This window comes from Podarcis gaigeae (genome assembly GCF_964106915.1).
Source record: "Podarcis gaigeae genome assembly, chromosome: 1".
NCBI classification, from domain to species: domain Eukaryota; kingdom Metazoa; phylum Chordata; class Lepidosauria; order Squamata; family Lacertidae; genus Podarcis; species Podarcis gaigeae.
In genome coordinates, this window is record NC_139678.1 from 94,950,151 (window position 1) to 94,960,587 (window position 10,437).

Genomic DNA, 10,437 nt, shown 5'->3' on the forward strand with positions numbered 1-10,437 from the left:
CTTATCTCATTATACATGACAAAGCCATTTTTCACCTTCTCACCCCTTGCTTTTTCCTGTAAGACCTATTGCAGTCATTAAGAGTCGTCAACAGGCTCATCACAGCTATCTGCCAATCACCCATTCCCACCACCCTTCTGAATAATACCCCTCCCCACCTTCTCACTATATAGAAGGCTCTGGAAACTTCTGTTTCAGTGTATCTGAAGAAGTGTGCATGCACACGAAAGCTCGTACCAAGAACTAACTTAGTTGGTCTTTAAGGTGCTACTGGAAGGAATTTTTTTTGTCATAACTCCTGCAGTGATTGTCAACAGTAGTCATTTCCAGGCTCATAGGAAAACACATGGGTGAGTCTAAGCCTCCTGTTCTGATCCTTTATTGTGTGCCACCTGTTTTTCCCCACCATCACCCACACTATCTACATGTGAGCAGAAGGCAACCCGCAAAAAAAAAAAAAAAATTCCACCAGTAGGACCCTCTGTTGGATCTCAGTCCCTTGTGTCCCAAAAGGGGACACTGGATCCCATCCAGTTTCTTGAAGACTAGTAGGTTCTTAACACAGTTACCTTGCCTTGACAATAGAATTCTAATCTCTCTCTCTCACTTTTTATTTTGCTATGCCTTTGCCATTCCAGTTATAACTGTATCCAGTTACGAATTTATACCATTATTGCATGATGTAACCGAGGTTTAGTACTTCCAGGTCCCATTGACTTCTGGCAGAGATGAGCATGGGTTTGACTCTCTCTCATGGTGGGGGTGTGAGGGGGGGGAGAGAAATTAAAACTTCATAAATTTAGTGGCTTGGGTTCCCAGTCCTGAATAAAACATTAAAGATATTTGAGCAAGAAGAAGTCTAAAATATTTAAAATCTTTCTGCTGTCTGATCTTATGTTGTTTTGGTTGACGGTGCTTCTGATATTGCATCTTGTATTTCAAATGTGCAAACTGGGAAATGAGCAGCACTGTTTATTAAACCTATTTGTTTTAGAAGAAGGAGGCTCATGGCTAGCCTATGTCACACACACAAAATTATAAAGTGGATTACTATAATGGTATGGTGCAACAGAGTTCAAGCATAAACACATTAGTTAAAAGCAGAGCCTGTAGAATTCATTTCCCCACAGATAAGTGTCCAATTCTAACTGATTGAAATTCTTTCAACTTTACTGCAAATGTTTGGCCTGCATTAGACCATCAACATTCAATAACAACTCTAAGGAAAGGTAGACTCCTTGCATCTCCCAGAATTACCGTATTTTTCGCTCTATAAGACGCACCAGACCACAAGATGCACCTAGTTTTTGGAGGAGGAAAACAAGAAAAAAAATATTCTGAATCTCAGAAGCCAGAACAGCAAGAGGGATTGCTGCACAGTGAAAGAAGCAATCCCTATTGCTGTTCTGGCTTCTGGGATAGCTGTGCAGCCTGCATTCGCTCCATAACACACACACTCAGTTCCCCTTACTTTTTAGGAGGAAAAAAGTGAGTCTTATAGAGCAAAAAATATGGTATTTCTCCTCCTTTGTGCATGTTGCTCCTTTAAAGCAAGTTGTTATATTATTGCTGCTTTATAAAATCCATGGGGTTATTTGAATGAATGAAGATTTGAAAGGAATATTCCTTGAAATTTGTAGGAGAGGGGTGGGAGAGACATCATGGCACTGATTTTGAAGCACCTTCTCTTTCCTGTGAACCAGAGAGGTTTTGGAGGAGACTATAACATGGGTTTTATGGCTCTGCACATCTGAAGGTCTTGTGGGAATGCTTGAAAAGCATGCAATCTTCATAGCAAAAGATGCATATACAGAATAGCGTCCCTATATTGCATCTTTCAAAGTGCAAAATATGTGGCTGTAGAAACCTATACACAGTATGGCACGTGTATTTAAAACTTCATGACTCAAGTCCCCAGATATTATGTATCAAAGCTGAATTGCTAAAATGTTCCAGGGCTTTATTTTTCTTTTAAAGACTGGTGCTTTCAGAATCTTTTAGGAATGTTTAGATCATTTCCCCCACTGGGTTCCACTCCATAAACATGAAGGATAGAAGCACCCTGAAATGAAATGAAATGCGTTGCTAAAGGATTCGTGAGTTTAGAAGCAGAGCTTTAAGAAAAGCACCAAGCAACACCCAAGGTTGGCAATGGTAATATGAAGATTATAAGAAATGTCATGGCCAAAAAGAATTCAATCCTTGCATGCCCACACTGGGGGACTCTAGAACTGGAGCTCAGGTCAAGGGACCATGAGGATGACTAGGGGCATCTGGGTCCTTAAGGAAACAGGAATCCAAGCAGCTAGCTGCTTCTTAGAAACAGAGGCAGATTCTCTGTCTCTCTGTCAGTGCTGAGGGACTGTGATTCTGGTACAGTCCCTACTAATTCTCAGCTGCTAGTGTAATATGTTGGAAACTCAGCACAAATCAATAGGTGCCATTTGATCACTACAAATATTGGGACAGGCACCATCAAATTTTACTTGGTTCAATTTTCAAAGGGTGTGGAATTAATTTGTCATTCTTTGCCAAAATTACAGTCAGCCATGGAATCTGTAGCAGTTTTTCCCACAACTACCCTGTATTTGAGACTGCTAGATTGGGGGGACAGGAGGTCTAGCATAGGCATGTGACCTCCAATGCAGGTAAACAGGAACCTTACCATACTGCCTTCCCAGAAACTTCAAAATAAATATGACTACTACCTGCTTGCATCTTAGGCTGTGAGATACAGTATATGCTACAGGGATCTAAAACAGATTTTTAGGTGTGCTATTCCCTCTGCCTCCCACCCTCACATCTGGCATTTTCAATTGAAGGCATGGGGTATCATAAAAAAACACACCATTTGGAGCACTTCTTTGCATCAGAGGAGACATTCTGGTGAAGGGAGTAAAACAGAGTAAAGAAATATAAATGATCACACACAAGTATACTGACTGAATCTAAAACTGTCAGATATGAGATTAGGGAGATGTATCACAGCTAGGGGGCTGAGGTAGACTTCTCTGCATTTGACAGTCTGAGAGAACAATCTACCCTTCTGCCTGTATCCATGACTCTCTGGTTCTGGCAGCCTCCAACCCCTGTGCATAGATCTCTGAAAACCTCAGATAAAGGCACACTCATGGGTTCAGTTCTGTGCTGACACTGGGGCAAGGAAAAAATGGTCACTCCACACATTTCTGAGAATATGAAGCCTGACTTGTAATCAGTGATGGAAGAGAAATGCCATTTTGCTTTCATTTTAACGAGAAACTACCCATTTTCCACTTTTTTTTAACTAATATGCAAACCAAAATACAGCTATGCTTCAAAATTCACAGGACTCTGTGAAACACAAAAAAGGAATTAAAGAGCAGAGAGAGCAACTTTTTATTTTATACACACACACAAACATATAGAAAATAAAATAATATGCCACCTGGTTGACTCAATAGAAGCAGTCATTCATACAACCGTTAAAAGATTCCTGTTGTGAAATAATTGAGTCGTATTCTGTGCTGCTCTTTCAAATAGTACATTCAGGTTTTACCAGGGTTACTACAAAACGATGGGTCCACATTTCACTTTGCTGAAGGCTTACTTTAAAAAGAGCACCTATCAAAGAAAGCCCTGGACTGACAGGGAGGGGAAGTTCTCTCAATTTGTACTGTGGAGTTTAAAATGTTTATTTTTCCCATTGTTAAATTATTGACTTTGAAGCCACTTTCTTGCCTGGTAGTGTCATCAGATGTCAGATCCCTCCCCACTGGTGTCCATTGTTCTTGAACTGCAGAGAGGAAATTGCTTTCTCTTAGAGAAGGAGCTTGCTGTCAGGCAGCTGTTAAGTTAAACAATAGCGGTAGGTGAAGCTTTTTGAGCCCCCAATTTATATTCTGACATGGCACCAGGAGTGTTGTCAAGGCTTTGAAAGAGAAAGGGAAATAAGAATAATCACCTTAGATGTGTGCAGTAGAGTTGTAGCACACTGGGCCAAGAATACAATAGGAAACAGAGAAAGGGAAGGGTGTTTGGGTAATATCCAGAATATTATGTGACCACTCCAAAATGACCTACAATGATACAAAGGAAAAGTCAAAGAAAGCACATACTCGAGTTATGTCAAAGGTTAAAGAGAGCACATACTAGTGCTTCAATACATATTAGAGGTGTGCACTAAGCAGGAGATTCAATCTGGACAATGATTCAGTGCTTTGGAAAACAACATCTCTCAGTCTGAAGCTCATGGGAGACTATCAGATTTGGGTCAGGGTATGAGTCCACTTCAGGAGGTGGGGAAAGCACCTCTTTGGGGATGCTATTTCATAGTCAGGGTGTCCCTACTGAAAAGGGCCTCTCCAGACAAGTCCCTCACTTCCTTTGGCTGGGCCACTCAGAAGAGGACTTCTGAAGCAGATCTTAAGGATTGGGTAGACACTTACAGGAGAAAGTGAAATTTTGCTTTTGCTTATTCATTAAATTTGTATGCCATCCTTCATCTGAAAATCTCAGAGCAGTTCACAGTATAAAAATACAAGATAAAAACACAAAATACATAATAAAAACAACAAGAACAACAAAACAAACCTGGTAACTTGCTCTTATATCTTTGAGGATAAAACAAGCATGGTACAGTGGTACCTCAGGTTAAGAACTTAATTCGTTCTAGAGATCCATTCTTAACCTGAAACTGTTCTTAACCTGAAGCACCACTTTAGCTAATGGGGGCCTCTCACTGCCGCCACACAATTTCTGTTCTCATCCTGAAGCAAAGTTCTCAACCCGAAGCACTATTTCTGGGTTAGTGGAGTCTGTAACCTGAAGCGTCTGTAACCCGAGGTACCACTGTATACTGGAACCAGGAGGCACTGTTGTTGATACAGCAGAAGTGAAAAATGGCAAAAGCAACCAGCCCCAGTTAATAAGCTTATGGGTCCCATTTTGAACCTACTTCAGTTTCTGAATTTCTTTTAAAGTCAATTCCATTTCTAACGCATTGCAGCAGTCTAAATATCAGGGCGCCAAAGATGAATCTGATAAAAGGTGCTTCAAACCACAGAGGCTCCTTGAATGTCTGCAACAACGCTGATTAAAAAAGCACCCAGATTTCAGACCTGATCCTTTCAGACCAGGTCCTGCCACTGTCTTGTCTGGATTGAATTCCAAGTTTTTCAACCTCATCCCATCCAAGCACTGATTTCTCAATGTCTATAGTGTCCCACCTGATGAAAAAGAGGTAAATCTGGATGTGTTCGCATTGATGACACCTCAGACCAAATCAGACTGAACTCCTGGTTGTTGTTGTTTAGTCGTTTAGTCATGTCCGACTCTTCGTGACCCCATGGACCAGAGCACGCCAGGCACTCCTGTCTTCCACTGCCTCCTGCAGTTTGGTCAAACTCATGCTGGTATCCAGCCATCTCATCCTCTGTCGTCCCCTTCTCCTTGTGCCCTCCATCTTTCCCAACATCAGGGTCTTTTCCAGGGAGTCTTCTCTTCTCAAGAGGTGGCCAAAGTATTGGTGCCTCAGCTTCAGGATCTGTCCTTCCAGTCACGTAAATGCTGAACAACATGAGTAAAAAAATAGAACTGTGTGGAGCCCCATAGCACAGCTGTAGAGGTGTTGAGCAATGGCCTCCTTCAGGAATTGCCCATCCAAGGAGGAGTGGAACCATTGCCAGGCAGTGCCTCCCACACCCAGTTTAGACAGCATATCCAGAAAGATGCCATAGTTCATGGTATTGAAAAATGTTGAGAACTTCGAAAGCAGCTCCAATGCGATGTGTTTTCAGGAAATAAAAATACCGTCCTAGGGGACACTCCTATAGAACAAAGAGGATGCAGTTATGTTAATAAGTTGAGGTGACATCTGCTTATAGAGAAATGCCATGTTTTTAAAACTCTATGTTACTCTGAGATGTCACCTTGGAATAGACAAGCTTATTAAAAACAGGTGTCAGTCGCCTAGAATGAAACCTATTTCTGAATATCATTATCTCATTCCTATCTGTGAAATTCAATAAGATGGGATTTTATTTGACATACAGTACATGCAGTTTCACAATGCCTTCCCCTGATTGCTGTGCAACACAAGTGAAAGATGGCCTATTGTAATCAAACGGAATGTGACAGAACAATGTTTTTTAATGCTGTTTTCAACTTCAAATGCTTTCTTTTTTATGCATTTATCCTACGGCCAGCTTCTTTACAAGATCATGTTCTATTATTTTATTATTTACATCAAAATAACTTCATTTCAAACTGATCCAAAAGTAATCTGTGTCTCCACTGTAAAACGTGCTTCTAACCACCCATTTCCTGCCAAAACCTTAAAAAAAGAAGCACCCGGTGTGTAAATATATCGATCATGACACTTTTTGAGATTGTTTCCACTCCTTATGAATTGCAACCTGCCCCAGAAGTAGAAGTTATGTAAATCAGAACATTAAAATTTTTATTCTGTACATCTGAAGGCAGCCCTGTTTAGGGAAGCTTTTAATGTTTGACAGGCTATTGTATTTTAATTTTTTGTTGGAAGCTGCCCAGAGTGGCAGAGGAAACCCAGCCAGATGGGCGGGGTATAAATAATAAATAATCTATTATTATTATTATTATTATTATTATTATTATTATTATTATTATTATTAAGCTAAGAATCTAAGAATCACATAAGAAACAACAATTTCTCTATTGTCTCTGCCTTTTAGTCTGAAAGGGCATGATTCTTGAAATATGTACTGATGAGTAATGATCTTTGAACATAGTGGAATTTTAATTTGTATTTGTTCAGGTTGGTGTGAAATATCGATCTCTAGTCAGTATTCAAAAGCTGAACATATATGACATAACCAGCTGTCATATACTTTGTCAGATCATTGGTCCATCTAGGCCAGTATTGCCTTTGCTGACTGGCAACTGCTCTCCCGGGTTTCAGGCAGGAGCTTGCTTTCTTCTTTCCAATTATTTATAAAGGGTAAAGGTAAAGGTACCCCTGCCCATACGGGCCAGTCTTGACAGACTCTGGGGTTGTGCGCCCATCTCACTTAAGAGGCCAGGGGCCAGCGCTGTCCGGAGACACTTCCGGGTCACGTGGCCAGTGTGACATCGCTGCTCTGGTGAGCCAGAGCTGCACACGGAAACGCCGTTTACCTTCCCGCTGGTAAGCGGTCCCTATTTATCTACTTGCACCCGGGGGTGCTTTCGAACTGCTAGGTTGGCAGGCGCTGGGACTGAGCAGCGGCAGTGCACCCCCCCGCAGGGATTCGAACTGCTGACCTTTCGATTGGCAAGTCCTAGGCGCTGAGGCTTTAACCCACAGCGCCACCTGCGTCCCACCAATTATTTATACTTTTCAGTTTATAACAAACATGAACTATACATTTACATTTAAAAAAGAGAAAAGCCAAAACTCAGGACGCCAGTCTTACTTGTAGCTAGGAAATCGCATTCAGTCACAGGTCCTCTCTCTCCTAAGCAAAAATAAAGAAAAAACTCTAAAAAGAGTCCAACTAGCTCAGTATTGTCTACTCTGACTACCAGAAGGCTCTCCATGGTATCACAAAGGTGTGCATTTATGAAAACTGAGAAGTGGGCTGTACTTTTCAAAAACGCAATGTATACATGAGTTGGTGAGTTTACATATTTCAAATGATTATATTATTCCTTTGGGTTACATTTTTAATATATTGTTTGATAAATTGTTCTTAACATTGCAATTTTTTTGTCGGTTGAAGATGCTGACTATTCACCTTGCTATCTGCAAGCGTGGTATCTTGAGACATTAGTTAGCATATTATTTGAAGTCATAGGAACTGAAGATATATGGGTAAAGTATGTTTTTAAAAGTTGCTTTATAGGCATTTAGAGCTCATGTATACAGAACTTCTGTATGAGAACTTGTGCCACTATGGGTCTCTGACCAGGCTGAAATGCATTTGGCATTCAAAGGATTCAGAGAACTTCACTGAAGGACATTAATTATTTTAACAGATCATGCTTAACCTGCCATGTTTACATCTGACTATTATTATTATCTTATAGTTCATGGATTCAGCCTTCTGAGGTTTTTGAATTGAACAGGTTCTGTGGAAGGTTGTATTTACTAAGCTTTTATCCTTTTGTATCTTTGTTTATAATCTTTGTATATATTGCATCAAATGCATTCTTATCACATGCTTTTATAAGCATTGGAAATGTCAGTAGGTTGACTTTATTAAGAATTGAAAAATACAATATATTCTTTATTTGTAGCTGTTTTACCTTGACTTTTCGGTTGCTTCTCAGGAATATTTTCTCTCCATTCTGGCTTGATTTCATAGCCGGTTCCTGCAGTACTGGGTTTTCCTCTGCAGGTTTGATTAATGTTAATACAAGCAGTTCACACACTTCAAACCACCAACATGCCTTTATTTCCAGCCATCACTGCAAACACACAGGTACAGTCAAAAATCACTTTTTTCCAGGTCTAGAATTCTTCTCCTGGGCCTGAACTGCTAAATTTGATATTCTAGAAAAGAAGGCAAAGATTGCAGGAAGCCATGTTGGCCTAATACCTTTATTAGGACCAAGTGAAGCATCACAAAGAACTGCTTTGAGTTTACCAGAACTCTTATTTAAGCTGAGTGTTAAGCAAAAAGAAGGGGTGGGAGAAAGAATGTCGATGGCCATGATGATGGAAAAGCCAAGTCTGCAACTGTAATAGCCTTAAGAAGGTGTTCTGCAGACCTGAATAGGTTAGACTGTCCCTAGTGTAGAAATTACCTGATTTGTCTTTTATTGACTCTTCTTCTACTGGAACACCTAAAATGAATGTCTATCTCTGCTAATATATAAACAACTACATTTTTCTTTACTGTTGCTGTTTGCTTTAGAAGGGTCATGTGTGTTCAGTTAGCTCTGAATGACTGATGAATGCTACATTTTTAAAGGGACAACCATCATTGCTAGGCCTTGCTGCAACCTGAGATTTTCTGCTACTAGATATGCTGTCCACCTGCATCATCTCCCACCCTCCCCAATCTCTTTTGGTGCTGCTTAACATTGTTCCTTTAGCATAATGCTGGGGAACTTGGGATGACACCCGGGGCGGACCGCACCCACCACACACCCCTTCCTCCGCCAGTGGGTCAAAGGCTGCAATAATAATAATAATAATAATAATAATAATAATAATAATAATAATAAAATAAATAAATAATTTATACCCCGCCCATCTGGCTGTGCTTCCCCAGCCACTCTGGGCGGCTTTCAACAAAATATTAAAATACAGTAATGCATCAAACATTAAAAGCTTCCTTAAACAGGGCTGCCTTCAGATGTCTTCTAAAGGTCTGGTAGTTGTTGTTCTCTTTGACATCTGGTGGGAGGGTGTTCCACAGGGCAGGTGCCACTACCGAGAAGGCCCTCTGCCTGGTTCCCTGTAACTTTGCTTCTCGCAGCGAGGGAACTGCCAGAAGGCCCTCAGAGCTGGACCTCAGTGTCTGGGCAGAATGATGGGAGTGGAGACGCTCCTTCAGGTATACTGGACTGAAGCCATTTATGGCTTTAAAGGTCAGTACCAACACTTTAAATTGTGCTCGGAAACAATGATTATGAGTGCATTTATTCATTCATTTAACAAAATGCATATACTGTACTGCCTTATTGTAACAAAACCTCAAAGTGGTTTACAAGAAATATGTATAAATAGTAGGATGTGGATAATAACCTTCTTCCCCTACCATCTGTGCCTGAGACAGTGTTTGGGGAATTGTTGGATGTGGCATCGGATGTCTTTTACTGTTAATTTTAAGTACTGTGTTTTCTTTAGGGATGGGGAGACATTTGATTCAGCTTGCATTTAAAGTGGAATTTATCAAATTTTGCACTTTCCAAAAGTTTGAGAACTCGAACACAGTCATCCTTCAAAATGCGCACTTATCCAAATATTCCAATGTAGTTCTTGAACCAACATTCATAAAAAAACATTATTCATTCATTTATTAATTATTAAGAATATTTATATTCCACCTTTCCAACAGAATATTGCTCAGGATGGCTAAGAGTAAAGGGAAATTGCATCAAACCAGAAACTAAACCATATTAAAATACACAATGAAACTCACACACTAAAAAAACAAACAGTACTTAAACACAGAGGAGTGTGAGGCACAGCTACAAGCAGCAGAAAATAATGTGAAGCCCAACTACATAACAACAACAACAACAACAGGAAGTGTGCATAAAAATGAATATATTTGTGATGCATTATATTTGAGCAAATTACTTGCAAAAATGTACGTTATTAAAAACAGTATATGAAACTGTGTTTATCAGGAGAAATTTGTACTAAAATGCCAAAGAATTGTCAACGGTCAGACGTTGCAACAGAAATGTGGAAAACTGAATTTAATTTCAGAAAAATATGAGCAACTGGGAGAAGAGAAAGCAGCACATTCTTCCACCCCTACCTGC